This window comes from Zea mays, chromosome 5 (genome assembly GCF_902167145.1).
Source record: "Zea mays cultivar B73 chromosome 5, Zm-B73-REFERENCE-NAM-5.0, whole genome shotgun sequence".
NCBI lineage: Eukaryota > Viridiplantae > Streptophyta > Magnoliopsida > Poales > Poaceae > Zea > Zea mays.
In genome coordinates, this window is record NC_050100.1 from 97,760,782 (window position 1) to 97,779,848 (window position 19,067).

Consider the following 19,067-nt stretch of genomic DNA (forward strand, 5'->3'; position numbering starts at 1 on the left):
GGAGTAAGCTTGTGGCGCCCTCGGGCGTCCTGCCTTAGCCGAAGTACCAAGTCTCCCACCTGGAAGCCTCGGGGCCGAACCCCTCGGGCATGGTAGCTTCGCAGAGACTGCTGATACTGCGCCGAGTGTAGTAGGGCCACGTCCCGAGCCTCTTCGAGCTGGTCCAGTGAGTCTTCTCAGCTGGTCTGGTTGCTTCGGTCGTCTTACGCCTTTGTCCTCGGGGAACCGTATTCTAAGTCTGTGGGCAAGATAGCCTCGGCCCCATAGACTAGAAAGAACAGCGAGAAACCCGTGGCTCGGCTTGGCGTCGTCCTCAGACTCCAGACCATCGAGGGTAGCTCTTTCATCCATTGCATGCCGAACTTGTTGAGGTCATTGTAGATCCTCGGTTTAAGTCCCTGCAGAATCATACCGTTGGCGCGCTCCACCTGCCCATTCGTCATGGGGTGAGCTACGACGGCCCAGTCCACACGGATGTGGTCGTCCTCGCAGAAGTCCAGGAACTTCTTCCCAGTGAACTGGGTGCTATTGTCGATGATGATGGAGTTCGGGACCCCAAAGTGATGGATGATGTTGGTGAAGAACGCCACCGCCTGCTCGGACCTGATGCTTGTTAGGGGTCGGACCTCGATCCACTTGGAGAATTTGTCGATGGCGACCAGCAGGTGCGAGAAGCCCCCCGGGTGCCTTCTGCAAGGGACCGACGAGGTCCAGACCCCACACAGCAAATGGCCAGGTGATGGGTATTGTCTGCAGGGCCTGAGCGGGCAGGTGCGTCTGTTTTGCATAGAATTGACACCCTTGGCAGGAGCATACAATCCTAGTGGCATCGGCCACCGCGGTCGGCCAGTAGAAGCCTTGTCGGAAGGCATTCCCAACGAGGGCTCGAGGTGCTGCATGGTGACCACAAGCCCCTGAGTGTATCTCTTGCAATAGCTCCTGTCCTTCGGCGAGGGATATGCATCGTTGGAGAATGCCTGAGGGGCTGCGATGGTAGAGCTCCTTTTCATCACCCAGTAAGACGAACGACTTGGCGCGCCGGCCAGTCGCCGAGCTTCGGCCTTGTCGAGGAGTAGCTCTCCTCGGTGGAGATATTGCAGGTACAAGGTCTACCAATTTCGATTAGGCGTGACCCCATTCCGCTCTTCCTCGACGCGCAGTGCCTCACCCTCGGCGGCCGAGGATACCTCGGGCTGGGCCAAGGCCTCCTCGGGCTCGAGCGTGTCGTCGGTCTTGACGGAGGGTTGATGTATGTCTCTGGAGAAGACGTTCGGGGGAACCGTTCTCCGCCCCGAGGCTATTTTAGCCAGCTCATCCGCAGTCTCGTTGTACCGTCGAGCGATGTGGTTGAGCTCGAGCCCGTAGAACTTGTCTTCCAGGCGCCGAACTCCATCGCAGTAGGCCTCCATCTTCCGGTCGCGACAGTGGGAGTTCTTCATGACTTGGTCAATGACAAGCTGCGAGTCGCCACGAGCGTCAAGGCGCCGAACCCCTAGCTCGATGGCGATGCGCAACCCATTAACCAGAGCCTCGTACTCGGCCACGTTGTTTGACGCTGGGAAATGGAGGCGCAGCACGTAGCGGAGATGTTTCCCGAGGGGTGAGATAAAGAGCAGGCCCGCGCCGGCTCCTGTTTTCATCAGCGACCCATCGAAGTACATTGTCCAGAGTTCCGGTTGGATCGGAGCTGTTGGCAGTTGGGTGTCGACCCATTCAGCCACGAAGTCCGCCAAGACTTGAGATTTTATGGCCTTCCGAGGAGCGAACGAGATTGTATCGCCCATGATCTCCACCGCCCACTTTGCTATCCTACCCGAGGCCTCTCGACACTGGATGATCTCCCCCAGGGGGAAGGATGACACCACAGTCACCGGATGAGACTCGAAGTAGTGTCGCAACTTTCGTCGCGTCAGAATTACTGCGTACAGTAGCTTCTGAATTTGTGGGTAGCGGATCTTGGTCTCGGATAGCACTTCACTGATGAAGTAGACCGGCCTCTGGACGAGCAGTGCATGCCCTTCTTCTCGTCTCTCGACTACGATCGCGGCGCTGACCACCTGAGTGGTTGTGGCTACGTAGATCAAGAGGGCTTCTCCCACAACGGGGGGCACCAAGACGAGCGCCTTTGTAAGGAGCGCCTTTAAGTTTCCGAGGGCTTCCTCGGCCTCGGGGGTCCAAGTGATGCGCTCGGTCTTCCTTAAGAGGCGGTACAAGGGTAGGCCTTTTTCGCCGAGGCGCGAGATGAAGCGGCTCAGAGCCGTAAGGCATCTCATGACCCTTTGTACTCCTTTCAAATCTTTGATAGGCCCCATGTTGGTGATGGCCGCGATTTTCTCTGGGTTGGCCTCGATGCCCCGCTCGGAGACGATGAACCCCAGGAGCATGCCTTGGGGGACTCTGAGGACACACTTCTCGGGATTGAGTTTCACGCCCTTCGCTCTCAGACACTTGAATGTCGTTTCAAGGTCAGAGAGGAGGTCGGAGGCTTTTCTCGTCTTGACTACGATGTCATCGATGTAAGCCTCGACCGTTCGGCCGATGTGCTCTCTGAACACGTGGTTCATGCACCTTTGGTATGTCGCACCTGCATTCCTCAAACCAAATGGCATAGTAGTATAGCAGTACATGCCAAAAGGTGTGATGAAAGAAGTCGCGAGCTGGTCAGACTCTTTCATCTTGATTTGGTGATACCCTGAGTAGGCGTCGAGGAATGACAGGGTTTCACACCCAGCAGTGGAGTCCACAATTTGATCGATGCGAGGCAGAGGGTAAGGAACCTTCGGACATGCTTTGTTTAGACCAGTGTAGTCTACACACATCCTCCATTTCCCACCTTTCTTTTTCACAAGCACAGGGTTGGCTAACCATTCAGGATGGAATACCTCTTTGATGAACCCAGCAGCCATCAGCTTGTGGATCTCCTCGCCTATGGCTCTGCGCTTTTCTTCATCAAAACGGCGCAGAGGCTGCTTCACGGGTCGGGCACTGGCTCGGATATCCAGTGAGTGCTCGGCGACATCCCTCGGTATGCCGGATATGTCCGAGGGACTCCACGCAAACACTTTGGCGTTCGTGCGGAGAAAGTCAACGAGCACTGCTTCCTATTTGGGGTCGAGCTCGGAGCCGATCCGGACTTGCTTGCAGGCGTCGTTGCCGGGGTCGAGAGGGACGGACTTAACCGCCTCAGTTGGTTCGAAGTTGCCGGCGTGGCGCTTCGCATCTGGCACCTCCTTGGAGAGGCACTCCAGGTCGGCGATGAGGGCCTCGGACTCGGCGAGGGCCTCAGCGTACTCCACGCACTCCACGTCGCATTCGTACGCGTGTCGGTACGTGGATCCGACAGTGATGACCTCGTTGGGGCCTGGCATCTTGAGCTTGAGGTAGGTGTAATTGGGGAGGGCCATGAACTTGGCGTAGCATGGTCTCCCCAGCACCACGTGGTAGGTTCCTTGGAACCCGGCCACCTCGAACGTGAGGGTTTCCTTTTGGAAGTTGGAGGGAGTTCCGAAGCAGACGGGCAGATCGAGTTGTCCAAGGGGCTAGACGCGCTTCCCGGGGATGATCCCGTGAAAGGGCACCGCACCGGCCCGGATCGTGGACAGATCGATTTCCAAGAGCCCGAGGGTCTCGGCATAGATGATGTTGAGGCTGCTGCCTCCGTCCATGAGGACCTTGGTGAGCCTGGTGTTGCCGATGACGGGGTCGACAACGAGCGGGTACTTCCCTGGGCTCGGCATGCAGTTGGGGTGGTCGCCTTGGTCGAAGGTGATGGGCTTGTCGGACCAGTCTAGGTAGACTGGTGCCACCACCTTTACCGAGCAGACCTCCCTGCGCTCCTGCTTGCGGTGCTGAGCCGAGGCGTTCGCCACTTGCCCACCGTAGATCATAAAATAGTCGTGGACCTCGGGGAACTCCTCTGCCTTGTTGCCCTCCTTCTTGTTGTTGTCTTGGCCTTTGCCACCTTCCGCCGGGGGCCCGACCTTATGGAAGTAGCGCCGAAGCATGACGCACTCCTCAAGGGTGTGCTTGACGGGACCCTGATGATAGGGGCACGACTCCTTGAGCATCTTGTTGAACAGGTTGGCCCCTCCGAGAGGCTTCCAAGGGTTCCTGTGCTAGGCGGCGGTGACAAGATCTACGTCGGCGGCGTCGCGTTTCGCTTGCGACTTCTTCTTGGCCTTCTTCTTTATGCCGCGCTGGGCGGACGCCTCAGAGACGTCTTCCTGCTGGCGTCCCTGAGGCTGCTTGTCCTTCCGGAAGATGGATTCGACCGCCTCCTGACCAGAGGCGAACTTGGTGGCGATGTCCATCAACTCGCTCGCCTTGGTGGGAGTCTTGCGACCCAGTTTGCTCACCAGGCCACGGCAAGTGGTGCCGGTGAGGAACGCCCCGATGACATCCGAGTCGGTGATGTTGGGCAGCTCGGTGCACTGCTTCGAAAACCGCCGGATGTACTCTCACAGGGATTCCCCTGGCTGCTGGCGGCAGCTTCGGACATCCCAAGAGTTCCCAGGGCGCACGTACGTGCCCTGGAAGTTTCCAGCGAAGGCTTTGACCAGATTGTCCCAGTTGGAGATCTGCGCAGGAGGCAGATGCTCCAGCCAGGCTCGGGCGGCGTCAGAGAGGAACAGGGGGAGGTTGCGGATGATGAGCTTGTCACCGCCCGTTCCACCCAGCTGGCAGGCCAGCCGGTAGTCCGCAAGCCACAGTTCCGGCCTCGTTTCTTTCGAGTACTTGGTGATGGTAGTCGGGGCTCGGAACCGGGTCGGGAACGGCGCCCGTCATATGGCCCGGCTGAAGGCTTGCGGACCTGGTGGTTCGGGCGAGGGGCTCCGATCCTCCTCGCTGTCGTAGCGTCCCCCACGCCTGGGGCGGTAGCCTTGGCGCACCTTCTCGTCGAGGTAGGCTCGACGGTCGCGGTGGTGGTGCTCGTTGCTAAGGCGACCCGGGGCTGCAGGCGTCGCGTCCCGCGTGCACCCGGTGTGGACCGTGGCCTCCCGCATGAATCGGGACGTTGCTGTGCGATGCTCCGGGGGTACCCTTGCCTTCGGGAGGCAGAGCTCTCGGCCCGTCGGACCGCGGCATCCTCCAGGAGATTCTTGAGTTCTCCCTGGATACGCCGCCCCTCGGTGGTGGATGGCTCCAGCATTGCTCGGAGCAGTATTGCCACTGCAGCCAGATTCTGGCCGACCCCGCTGGAAATGGGGGTCAGTCTTGCCCTGGCATCGTCAACGATACGACGTTGGTCATCCCGGACCTGATGACGTGCTTCTCCTGCGAGTGCTCGGCCTGCCCACTCCTGCTCGATGTTTTGCCGGAGCTGCACAAGTTGCCCTGCTTCCTCGTCGAGCTTGGCCAGCATCTCGTAGATTTGCTCGAGTTGTGTGTCCTGACCCCCCGCAGGGACTGGGACCACAGCTAGCTCCCGCAGGATGTTAACGCGAGGCGTAGGCCCAGGGGGATCATCATCCTCCAGCATACTAAGGTGGTTGCCTTCGTTGTGACCCCCTAGATCGACGTGGAAATATTCACGACTTGGGCCACAACCCTCGTCGTCAAGGCTGTGGCCATCATCGGAGCAATCGGAGAGGCAGTAGTCACATGCGGTCATGAAGTCTCGCATGACACTGGGATTACCGAGCCCGGAGAAATCCCAACCAGAGTCGGGCTCGTCTTCTTCCTCGGAACCCGGGGGGGCGTAGGTCGAGACGGCCGTCAGTCGGCCCCAGGTTGACCACATATGGTACATCGGAAGGTTAGGATATGCCTTTATGAAAGCGCTCACCGAAGTGGGGTCGCTTGGTGGATCGAAGCTGAATCTAAAAGGCACAGGGTGGAAAACGGACTGTACCTTTTGATCGATGGATGGTGACGAAGTCGCGTCAGGGATGGACTGCACCGTTATCTCAGGTACGAGGCTAACGCCCAGCAAGCCCTTTGCGAGAGTGCTGGCATCATCTGTCCGCTTGGGGTTGGCATGTTGCGGGGAAACGACACTCGTCGTCGTCTCAGGCGCGAGGCCAACGCCCGACATGTCCCCCTCTGGGGTGCCGGCGTCGTCGACTCGCTCGATAGCCAACGAGATGCCGCCTCCTACCTGGCCACGGTTGCCCCGCCTCCTCCTCCTGCGGCGAGGAAGGCGGCGGGACAAACCCGGATGCTGCTCTTCCACCACGGGGGGAAGACGTCGTCGAGTCCGCTGCCGCCGGGCGAGCTGACGGCCGTCGTTGTCGCTGTCGCGCTGCAAAGGAAGGAGTACCATGTCATAGCTGCCGTCGAGGGACATGAACTCGAGACTCCCGAAGCAGAGCAGCGTCCTAGGCTGAAGAGGTTGCTGGAGGCTACCCATCTGGAACTCAACGGGAAGTTGTTCGTCAACACGCAGCAGGCCCCTACCTAGCACGCCAACTGTCGGTGTTTCGACCCCGGGGGGTCCCTGGACCGACGAGTAAAATTGTCGCTGCGTGTCCCAGCCAAGATGGGTTGGCGCGAGATGGAACACAAGGGGAGAAAACGTGGCTCGTGTTATCCTGCGCCAGGGGGATGCACTTGCAGTAGGGGTTACAAGCGTTCGCGAGGGAGAGAGAGTGAGCCTGTTCGTCAGCCCGTCCTCCCGCGCGACGACCCTCCCGCATGAGGGCCCTGGACCTTCCTTTTATATATGCAAGGAGAGGGTCCAGGTGTACAATGGGGGTGTAGCTATGCGCTAACGTGTCCGGCAGAGAGGTGCATGAGCCCTGTGTACATGCCATTGTGGCTGTCGGAGAGGTGCTAGAGCCCTGTGTACGCGGTATCGTGGCCGTCGGAGGAGCGCCTGAGCCCTGAGAAGCACAGCTATCGGGCCTGCTGGGATCTTGCTGACATCTCCTTGCTTCCGTAGGGGGCTGAGAACCGTCGTCGTCATGGACACACGCGGAAAGCCATCATTACTTGTTACCGGGGCGAGCCTGGATGGGACGCCGGTCTTGTTCCCCCGTAGCCTGAGCTAGCTAGGGGTAGGGTAATGATGTATCCCCCGTGGCGTGGTCGGTCCGAGCCTAAGGTCGGGCAAGGCGGAGACTCCTCCTGAGGCCGAGGTCGGGGTCGGGCGAGGACGTGATTCCTCCCGAGGTTGAGGTTGAGGCCGAGCCCTAGGGTCGAGCGAGGCGGAGACCACCCTCCGAGGCCGAGGCTGAGGCCGAGCCTTGGGGTCGGGTGAGGCGGAGTCCTCCTTCCGAGGCCGAGGTTGAGGCCAAGCCCTGGGGTCGGGCGAGGCGGATTCCTCCTTCCGAGGCCAAGGTTGAGGCCGAGCCCTGGGGTCGGGCGAGGCGGAGCTTCCTGTTGCGCCTGAGGCTGAACTTGGCTGTTGCCAGCCTCACTCTGGCGGGTGGCACAGCAGTCGGAGCGGGGCGAGCGGCGCTGTTTTCCTGTCAGGTCGGTCAGTGGAAGGGTGAAGTGACTGCGGTCACTTCGACCTTGCCACGATAAGGCGTCAGGCGATCCTCGCATTGAATGCGCCTGCGATACGGTCGGTTGGTGAGGCGATTTGGCCAAGGTTGCTTCACAACGAAGCCTGCCCGAGCTGGGGTTCGGGCGAGTCGAGGGTGCGTCCGTTGCTTGAAGAGGCCCTCGGGCGAGGCGAGAATTCGTCTGGGACTACTGTTCCCGCCTGAGGCTGGGCTCGGGCGGGGCGAGATCGCGTCCCTTGAGCAGACGAAGCCTTGACCTGAATCGTGTCCATCAGTTTCTGCTGCTTGTGCTGATGGTGGTTACCAGCCGTGTTTAGGAGTGTTGGGGGTACCCCTAATTACGGTACCCGACACTGTCCAAATGTGATTTCTGGCTGAAGGAGATAAATTTTTTTGGGTCACACCATTTGTCAGAGTGGGGTATCAGTTAATCCTAAAAAAGTACAAGAAGTGATGGATTGGAAACCTCCTACCACTGTACGACAGATTCGGAGTTTTCTGGGATTGGCAGGGTATTATCGACGATTTATTCCAGATTTCTCCAGGATTGCCAAGCCAATGACTGAATTGTTAAAAAAGGAGTAAAGTACGAATGGAGTCGGAAATGTGAAGATGCCTTTCATACACTAAGGCAACATTTGACAACAGCACCCGTGTTAGCCTAGCCTGACAACACCAAACCCTTTGAGGTTTATTGTGATGCTTCAGGTACCGAATTGGGATGTGTCTTGATGCAAGACAACAGAGTTATTGCTTATGCATCCCGAGCACTCAGGCCTCATGAGCAGAACTACCCTACACATGATCTGGAGTTAGCAGCCGTAGTTCATGCTCTAAAGATATGGAGACATTACTTGATGGGAGCTCATTGTAATATCTATACTGATCACAAGAGTCTCAAATATATTTTCACTCAGGCTGATCTTAATATGAGGCACAGAAGATGGTTGGAATTAATCAAGGACTATGATTTAGAAGTGCATTACCATCCTAGCAAGGCCAATGTTGTAGCAGATGCCTTAAGCCGGAAGGCCCAGTGCAACTGTGTGAGTATGGATGCAAAAATCACCACCCTATGTGATGAGTTGTGCAAGCTAAACATAGAAGTTGTTTCCTCTGGTGCTTTAAGTTATATTTCATTGGAACCCACCTTACATGAGCAAATAGTCATGGCACAGATTGGTGACAAGGGTGTTCAAGTCATTAAGGAAATGATCGGACAGAAGGTGGACAAATACAAATGCTTCCGTCAGGACAACAAAGGAATTCTATGGTTTGGAGACCGATTGGTTGTTCCTAAGAACCCCGAGCTTAGATAGAAAATATTGGATGAAGCTCACCTTTCCAAATTCTCCATGCATCCCAGCAGTAACAAGATGTATCATGATCTCAGATCTTTGTACTGGTGGACCAGAATGAAAAGGGAAATTGCTAAGTATATATCTGAGTGCGACACTTGACAGAGAGTCAAGGCCAGTCATTTGAAGATGGCAGGCACTTTACAGCCCCTTCCTATACCATCTTGGAAATGGGAGGATATTTGCATGGATTTCATTGTGGGATTGCCCAATACCTCCCGGCACCACGACTCTATTTGGGTCATTGTGGATAGGTTGACTAAGACAGCTCATTTCTTGCCAGTGCATACCACTCACAAGACAGAAAAATATGCAGAAATCTATGTTGATCAAATAGTGTGTTTGCATGGAATTCCGAAGACTATTGTATCTGACAGAGGAGCACTGTTTGTGGCACGCTTTTGGGAGCATCTCCAAAAGTCACTTGGAACCACTGTGATTAGGAGCTCAGCCTACCATCCTCAGACAGATGGTTAGACAGAGAGAGTGAATCAAATTCTCGAGGACATGTTGAGGGCATGTGTACTACACTATGGAAGGAATTGGGACAAGTGTCTTTCCTTGGCAGAATTTTCTTATAATAACAACTACCAGTCCAGCCTAAAGATGGCACCTTTCGAGGCCTTGTATGGGAGAAGGTGTAGGACACCGCTAAATTGGTCACAAGCTGGAGAAAGAGAAATATTTGGACCTGACTGGTACTTGAAGCAGAGGAGAAAGTCAGAGTCATTAAGAAGAACTTAGAGGCTGCTTAGGCCAGGCAAAAGAGCTATCATGGCAGGAGGAGGAAGCCTCTACAGTTTGAAGTGGGAGATCAGGTTTATCTTAAGGTGTCACCCACAAAAGGTGTTGAGAGGTTTGGAATCAAGGGCAAGTTAGCTCCTCGCTACATTGGGCCCTATGAGATCAAAGAAACTTGTGGGGCTATAGCATATCAATGGAAGTTGCCACCCCATATGTCAGCAGTTCATGATGTGTTCCATGTATCTCAGCTACAAAAGTGTGTCCGCTTACCCACAAAAGTGCTACCTGAACCAGAATTGGAGATAGAACTAGACTTGTCCTATCAAGAGCACCCCGTCAAGGTATTGGATCCAAAGGACAGATCAACATGGGCAAGGTCGATCAGGATTTATAAGGTTCAGTGGAGCCACCATTCAGTAGAAGAGGCTACATGGGAGACTGAGGATTTTCTACGTTCTCGCTTCCCCGACTTTCTACCTAAAGGAGTTGGTACATAATCCAAAACCCCACCCCCACCTGCCCTTTGAATCTAAATATAAGAAAAACTTAGATGTTAAAGGTATAGTAAGCTTTGAAAATAACTTTAAAAGGACTTCCTTCTGAAGTTGCAAAGAGAATGACATTCGAAGAGCAGTTAACTAGAGAAACTTGGCTAAAGGAAAATGCAACACACCAGCACACCTTCTTGGTACCCCCTAAAGGATCCCTACCCAAAATCTCGGGGCGAGATTCCTTTAAGGGGGGAGGGCTGTAACACCTCAGGTGTTACCAAGACACTGGCTTCATACTTGCACTGATGACTTGTTATCACATGTGGTTAAATTGGAGGAGAAGGAGCACCTAAGACTTTGGAAGCATGAGTTAGCTAAGAAATGTTAAGGACAAAAGCATTACCCCAGCATTTATACAATAATCACCTTGGGCAAGAGAGGATTAAACCCTAGACCCTTCTTGAGCCTTTAACTCCCAAAACCCTTGTTTAAGGGAAATATTAAACAAATGTGCAAATCATGAGTTAACCCTTAACCAAAGTCTAAATAACATTATAATCTACAAAAGGCAGAGGGGAAACATTACAAAAAGACCCCTTAAAGACCCCCAAATCCATTCTTTAAGTAGAAAGCACCCTAGAGCTCTCTAATTCTTTCTAAGTCAAAATTTAACCCTAATCTAGAGATCAGACGTGTTCACTTAGTAAATGGCACCAAAACCACTTGGTCTGAATACCAAAAAGGTGCCAAACCACCTAAGGCACCCACTGGAAAAGTTTTAACCTGAGCCAAATTCGTTTGACATGATTTGGCATCACTTTTGTCGCAAGATGGACAGTGAGACAAGACAGATTTGGCGCCCGCAAATCTCCTGACCTAGGGCTTATCTCCCCTTGGAACTTACATACAAGAGCTAGCCATAGGTGTCAGGAAGAGGTCTGCGCCGGATTTTTGCCAAGATTCGCATGTTTGCGATCTCATCAGGCGTTTGAACAAGGGCAGAAGAACACCTCCACGTGTTCGACACGCCCTGACCTTGCCAGAGCACGCCCGGAACCCGAGCCCGCGCGCCCCGCGCCGCGCCAAGCCACGCACGTGTCCCCTGTCCACGCCCGCGCCTATAAAGCCAGCCCAGGGCTTCAGCCGTACGCCCCCGCGCGCTCTCGACCTCACCGGAGCACGAGATCGCCGGAGTTGCCCTGCACACGGCGTGCCAGCGGCCGCCCGAGCAGCCGCCACCGTAGACCGGCCAGCAGAGCCATCCCCGCCTCGTCCAACCCTTGAGAGAGACTCTACGTACCTCGGTGAAGCTCCCAGAGCGAGGAATTGAGCTCTGCCTCGCCAGAGACACCGGATCAAGGTCACTGGACTTCACCCGACCGCCAGTGAACGTAGACCGAGCTCCACGGTGAGTTATTCTTCGATTCCTTGCACGAGTAGACTCCTTAGCACCCCGTGAACCTCCTCGTGCCCTTGGATTGACCTGTATCACCGTGGATAGGCCGGAGCACACGCCGCCGACGAGGTCGCCCGCCTGCGCACGTGGACCGGTCGATTCCGGCCATCACAGTCGTCGAGCCATACCTTATCGTGACCGCAAGGACCTCCCGAAGCCAACCCCACCCTTCACCGGACCTCTCTCGCCGCCGGTAAGTCGCGCCACCCTATTTCCTTCCGCGGGTACTATTCAAAAGGGGGGGAGGGACCTCGGGGAAGAAGGAATAAAAGTCAGGGGGTTTTTGAATTGTCAGCGACTCAGGTGAATAGTTGCGCAGGGGTACAAGTTAAAAGATTGTTTTAGGAAAAGCCAGGGTCCTCGGTGTAAACTGGTTTTCCAGAAAACCTTTTAAACATTTCTCTTTTAAATACAAACAGAGTTTGTAAAATTCATAACTTCAGTTCTATTCAACCAAATTTAGTCAAACCAATTTTGCCAGATTCTAAATAAAGTAAACTACTTAGGAAAAATACAAAACCCCCTAAGTGTTGTAGAAGAATTTAGAGTTTTGAATTAAAGAGTGTTCTGGCCAAAGCTAAATAAAAGAGGGGAAAATAGTTACACTGTTAGACTGGGGTTAATAAAAATCAGAGAAGTACTTAATCACTCCCTAATCTGTTTAAAAATAGTAAACCCCTCAGTACACCAACTTAAGGTAGGGTTTACCATTTAAAATCATTTTAGCTCAAAGTTAAAGAAAATAGAAAAGGTAGTGTAAAATAAGAACCAGGGGGCAACCACATTTTTGCTAGCTCACTTATTTAGTATAGTTCACTGGAAACTTTTATTAGACCCTCTGTTAGTGCAAAAGAAATGCCTTTCCTTTTATTTTAGGAAAACAATGAAAACTTAGGAAAATCTTAGAAAAATAATCCTGAAGAGAAAATACCCCAAACCTTGGGATAACTAATAGTTTGTTATTAGGAATATAGGAAAAATATGAGTTCTGTTGTTTGATATTTTTCAAATGACAACTTAGTTATAAGTACCTTTTTGCATTAAACTTTAGAAAATCACAACTAATTATCCAATAGGTCTTTTTCTGTGGTATTTAACATAGAGGCCCATATTCACCTATGAATCTTGACAAAAATAAAATTTGGTACAGAGACTTCACTTAAATTATAGCTATAGTGTAAAATGCCCTTTACCCTTGTTTTTGTTAATTTTGCACAAGTAGTATCTGAATTAATCTCCACCTCAAATTTTTAGGAGAACCCACAAATGCCAATATTTACCCACCGTAATTTTTATAACATTTTTGGAAAATGTTAACTAACCCTGATAGTTCAAAAATGCTTAATAAGAAGCACTAGAAAGGAAAAGGGAAACTTTGGGAGTAATAGATGAAAATACAAAACCCTTAAGTATATCCAAAAAGAAACCCTAGAAAAACACTAAGCTTACGGGGAGTACATCTTGTTCATTGCATTCGATAGACTGTAATCTCGCTGACGGGGAGTACATCCTCGTGCCGGAGCAAGGAGTTGCTCAGGAGGTAGCCCAGGATCCAGCACCAGAGCATGCTATCGAGGATCTGCCTGCCCCAGCTTTGCAAGGCAAGCCCCAGTTTTATGCATAACCTACTTATTATGCTATTTTACTACACTTATTGTTTGTAGGTTTGTAATGTGCACTTAAGTGTAGGAGTTGTTTGAAACCTTAGTTGCATGACTCAGGATACCTTTCGAGATAGATACTAGTATGCTAGGTCGAGTAGCTATTTTGCTAATTAGGGATCTTGGTAGAAGCCTGAAAGGGAAATGTGCCCTTGGGCCATTTCTAAGTATTTTGGTGATTAAGTGTCAACACATGTGCTTAAATGTGAATATATGCCCATGGATGAACAAAGTGCAAATCACAAGTAAAGGTATGTTTCTAAGCCTTAGTACATTGGTTTTGTGTACTAATAGATTTGTCTAAGTGTTAGAAACAGAGAGAAGAAGAAAAGGAGAATGTTGGCTGTGTACAGCCAAAAGGCTGTTTCGGTCTGGGGCACCGGACTGTCCGGTGGTGCACCGGACAGTGTCCGGTGCGCCAGGCTGCCTCGGCCGAACAGGCCGCTCTCGGGAATTCGCCGACGGCGTACGGCTAAAATTCACCGGACTGTCCGGTGTGCACCGGACTATCCGGTGAGCCAACGGTCGACCCGGGCCAACGGTCGGCCGCGCGATCTGCGCGGGACACGTGGCCGAGCCAACGGTCGGAAGGGGGCACCGGACTGTCCGGTGTGCACCGGACGTGTCCGGTGCGCCAACGGCTCCCGCATCTGCAACGGTCGGCTTCGCCAATTAAGGAAAGGAATTGGGCACCGGACACTGTCCGGTGTGCACCGGACTGTCCGGTGCGCCCGACGACAGAAGGCAAGATCAGCCTTCCAGATTTGCTCTCAACGGCTCCTAGCTGCCTTGGGGCTATAAAGGGACCCCTAGGCGCATGGAGGAGACAACCAAGCAACCTTAGAGCATTCCTGATCATCCACACTCAGTCTTTGCGCATCCGATTGTCATTCTAAGTGATTCGAGCTCCGTTCTTGTGAGAACCTTGAGATAGTCTTTTGAGCTCGACTCTTGGCTGTGTGTGTGCGCGTTTTGCTGTGGATTTGTGTGTGTTGCTTCCCTTCCTTACTCCGTATTTCTTTGTGAATCTCAAGTGTAAGGGCGAGAGACTCTAAGTTGTGGAGATTCCTCGCAAACGGGATATTGAAAGAAAAGCATAACACTGTGGTATTCAAGTTGATCATTGGATCACTTGAGAGGAGTTGAGTGCAACTCTCGTCCGTTGGGACGCCACAACGTGGAGTAGGCAAGTTTTGTACTTGGCCGAACCACGGGATAAATCACTGTGTCTTCTCTGTGTTGAACTCCTTGTGATTATCATATTGTGCAAGATCCTCTCTCTAGTCACTTGGCATTAACTGTGCTAACACTTAATCAAAGTTTTGTGGCTTAAGTTTTGAAGTTTACAGGATCACCTATTCACCCCCCCCCCCTCTAGGTGCTCTCAATTGGTATCAGAGCCGTTCTCTTCACAAAGGGACTTACCGCCCGAAGAGATGGATCCTAAGGGGAAGGGAATCGTGATCAACGACAAAGAGAAGGAATCCTTCGTCAACGAGCCGAAGGACGACAAGCCTACCGACTCCGGCTCGGGGCATAGACGGAAGGAAGGGAAGAAGAAGAAGACAAGGCGCATCAAGGAGATCATCTACTACGACGATAGTGATGAGTCTACTTCCTCCCAAAAAGATGATGACAACGACTACAAAAAGACGGTCAATTCGAACTTTTCATTTGATTATTCTCGTATTCAACATAGTTCGAATTCGCATTTGCTTTCCATTCCTCTTGGCAAACCTCCACACTTCGATGGGGAGGACTACGGATTTTGGAGTCACAAAATGCGTAGTCACTTATTCTCTCTCCATCCAAGCATATGGGAGATTGTGGAGAATGGAATGAAATTTGATAGCTCGGATAGTCCTATGCTTATAAATGAACAAATTCATAGAAATGCACAAGCTACTACTGTTCTCTTAGCATCTTTGTGCAGGGAAGAGTACAATAAGGTGAGCGGCTTGGACAATGCCAAGCAGATATGGGACACCCTCAAGATCTCTCACGAGGGGAACGACATCACCATGCTCACCAAGATGGAGTTGGTGGAGGGCGAGCTTGGACGATTCGCCATGATAAGGGGAGAGGAGCCAACTCAAACTTACAACCGGCTCAAGACCCTTATCAACAAAATAAGGAGCTACGGAAGCCCGCGTTGGACGGACCACGACGTCGTCCGCCTACTGCTCAGGTCCTTTACCGTTCTTGATCCTCATCTCGTGAACAATATTCGTAAGAATCCCAGGTACACGATGATGATGCCCGAGGAAGTACTTGGAAAATTCGTGAGCGGGCGGATGATGATCAAGGAGGCAAGGTACGTCGACGACGCGTTGAACGGTCCACTCCACGAGCCTCAACCCATTGCTCTAAAGGCAACAAGGAGCAAGGAGTCGCTACCTAGCAAGGTGGCGCAAGTTGAGGCGGCCGGGCTCAATGATGAAGAGATGGCTCTCATCATCAAGAGATTCAAGACGGCGCTAAAAGGTCGAAAGGGACAGCCAAGCAAGGCCAAGACCAAGGGAAAGCGATCATGCTTCAAATGCGGTAAGCTTGGTCATTTTATTGCTAACTGTCCCGAAAATGATAGTGACCAGGAGCAAGGGAAAAATGGGAAGAGAGAGAACAAGAAGGTTTACAAAAGGGCCAAAGGCGAAGCACACCTTGGAAAGGAGTGGGATTCGGATTGCTCTTCGTCCGACTCCGACGACGAAGGACTCGCCGCCACTGCCTTCAACAAATCGGCTCTCTTCCCCAACGAGCATCACACTTGCCTCATGGCAAGGGAAAAGAAGGTAATCACTCGTAATGCTAATACTTATGATTCTTCTAGTGATGATGAATCTAGTGAGGATGAAATTGATTACTCTAGTTTATTCAAAGGATTGGATAGAACTAAGATAGCTAAGATTAATGAATTGATTGATGCCTTAAATGAAAAGGATAGAATCTTAGAGAAACAAGAAGACCTTTTATATGAAGAACATGATAAATTTGTTAGTGCACAAAATTCACTTGCTCTAGAAGTTAAAAGAAATGGAATACTTTCTTGTGAACTTTCTACTTGTAATGAAACCATTTCTTCTTTAAAAGGTGAAATTAGTGTTTTAACTGCTAAACTAGAAGTAGCAAGTAACTCGTGTGTTGAAAATATTACAATTTGCACTAGGTGTAAGGATTTTGATGTTAATGCTTGTAGTAAACACTTAGTTTCAATTTCAAAACTAAATGATGAGGTGGCTAGTCTTAATGCTCAACTTAAGACTAGCAAGAGTGAAGTTGATAAAATAAAATTTGCAAGGGATGCCTACACGGTTGGTAGACACCCCTCAATTAAGGATGGACTTGGCTACAAAAGAGAAGCCAAGAACTTAACAAGCCATGAGGCTCCCATTCCCGCTAAGGAGAAAGGGAAGGCCCCTATGGCTACTAGTGCTAAAAAGAACCATGCCTTTTTGTATTATGATAGAAAAAATTCTAGAAATGCTGTTAGAAGTTATGATGCTTTTGATTCACATGCTTATGATTCTTATGCCATGACTGCTTCTAGTTCTTCCTATATGCATGGTAGAAGTATGACTAGGAGAAATGCTATTCATCACGTACCTAGAAAGAATACTATTCATGCTCCTAGGAAAGTAGTAAATGAACCTTCTACAATTTATCATGCACTAAATGCTTCCTTTGCTATTTGTAGAAAGGATAGGAAAATAGTTGCTAGGAAGTTAGGGGCAAAATGCAAGGGAGACAAAACTTGCATTTGGGTCCCTAAGGAAATTTGCACTAACCTTGTAGGACCCAACAAGAGTTGGGTACCTAAGTCCCAAGCCTAAATTTGCCTTGCAGGTTTATGCATCCGGGGGTTCAAGCTGGATTATTGATAGCGGATGCACAAACCATATGACGGGGGAGAAGAAGATGTTCACCTCCTACGTCAAGAATAAGGATTCCCAAGATTCAATTATATTCGGTGATGGGAATCAAGGCAAGGTAAAAGGATTAGGTAAAATTGCAATCTCAAATGAGCACTCAATTTCTAATGTGTTTTTAGTTGAGTCCTTGGGATATAATTTGCTATCTGTTAGTCAATTATGCAACATGGGGTATAACTGTCTATTTACAAATGTAGATGTGTCTGTCTTTAGAAGAAGTGATGGTTCACTAGCTTTTAAGGGTGTATTAGACGGCAAACTTTATTTAGTTGATTTTGCAAAAGAAGAGGCCGGTCTAGATGCATGCTTAATAGCTAAGACTAGCATGGGCTGGCTGTGGCATCGCCGCTTAGCACATGTGGGGATGAAGAACCTTCACAAGCTTCTAAAGGGAGAACACGTGATAGGTTTGACTAACGTACAATTCGAAAAAGATAGACCTTGTGCAGCTTGTCAAGCAGGTAAACAAGTAGGAGGAGCACATCACAGCAAGAATGTGATGACCACTTCAAGACCCCTGGAGCTGCTGCATATGGACCTCTTCGGACCCGTCGCCTATCTGAGCATAGGAGGGAGTAAGTATGGTCTAGTTATTGTTGATGACTTTTCCCGCTTCACTTGGGTGTTCTTTTTGCAGGATAAGTCTGAAACCCAAGGGACCCTCAAGCGCTTCCTCAGGAGAGCTCAAAATGAGTTTGAGCTCAAGGTGAAGAAGATAAGGAGCGACAACGGGTCCGAGTTCAAGAATCTTCAAGTGGAGGAGTTCCTTGAGGAGGAAGGGATCAAGCATGAGTTCTCCGCTCCCTACACACCATAGCAAAATGGTGTGGTAGAGAGGAAGAACAGGACGCTAATCGACATGGCGAGGACTATGCTTGGAGAATTCAAGACCCCCGAGCGTTTTTGGTCGGAAGCCGTGAACACAGCTTGCCACGCCATCAACAGGGTCTACCTTCATCGCCTCCTCAAGAAGACGTCATATGAGCTTCTAACCGGTAACAAACCCAATGTATCGTACTTTCGTGTATTTGGGAGCAAATGCTACATTCTAGTGAAGAAGGGTAGAAATTCTAAATTTGCTCCCAAAGCTGTAGAAGGGTTTTTATTAGGTTATGACTCAAATACAAAGGCGTATAGAGTCTTCAACAAATCATCGGGTTTGGTTGAAGTCTCTAGCGACGTTGTATTTGATGAGACTAATGGCTCTCCAAGAGAGCAAGTTGTTGATTGTGATGATGTAGATGAAGAAGATGTTCTGACGGCAGCTATACGAACCATGGCGATTGGGGAAGTACGGCCACAGGAACAAGATGAACGAGATCAACCATCTTCCTCAACTACGGTACTACTCCCAACTCAAGACGATGAACAGGTTCATCAACAGGAGGCGGATGATCAAGGGGGAGCCCAAGATGATCATGTGATGGAGGAAGATGCGCAACCGGCACCTCCAACCCAAGTTCGAGTGATGATTCAAAGGGATCATCCCGTCGATCAAATTCTGGGTGACATTAGCAAGGGAGTAACTACTCGATCTCGATTAGTTAATTTTTGTGAGCATTACTCCTTTGTCTCTTCTATTGAGCCTTTCAGGGTAGAGGAGGCCTTGCTAGATCCGGACTGGGTGTTGGCCATGCAGGAGGAGCTCAACAACTTCAAGAGAAATGAAGTTTGGACGCTGGTGCCTCGTCCGAAGCAAAATGTTGTGGGAACCAAGTGGGTGTTCCGCAACAAACAGGACGAGCACGGGGTGGTGACGAGAAACAAGGCTCGACTTGTGGCAAAAGGTTATGCCCAAGTCGCAGGTTTGGATTTCGAGGAGACTTTTGCTCCTGTGGCTAGGCTAGAGTCAATTCGAATCTTGCTAGCATATGCCGCTCACCATTCTTTCAGGTTGTACCAAATGGATGTGAAGAGCGCTTTCCTCAACGGGCCGATCAAGGAGGAGGTGTACGTAGAGCAGCCCCCTGGCTTCGAGGA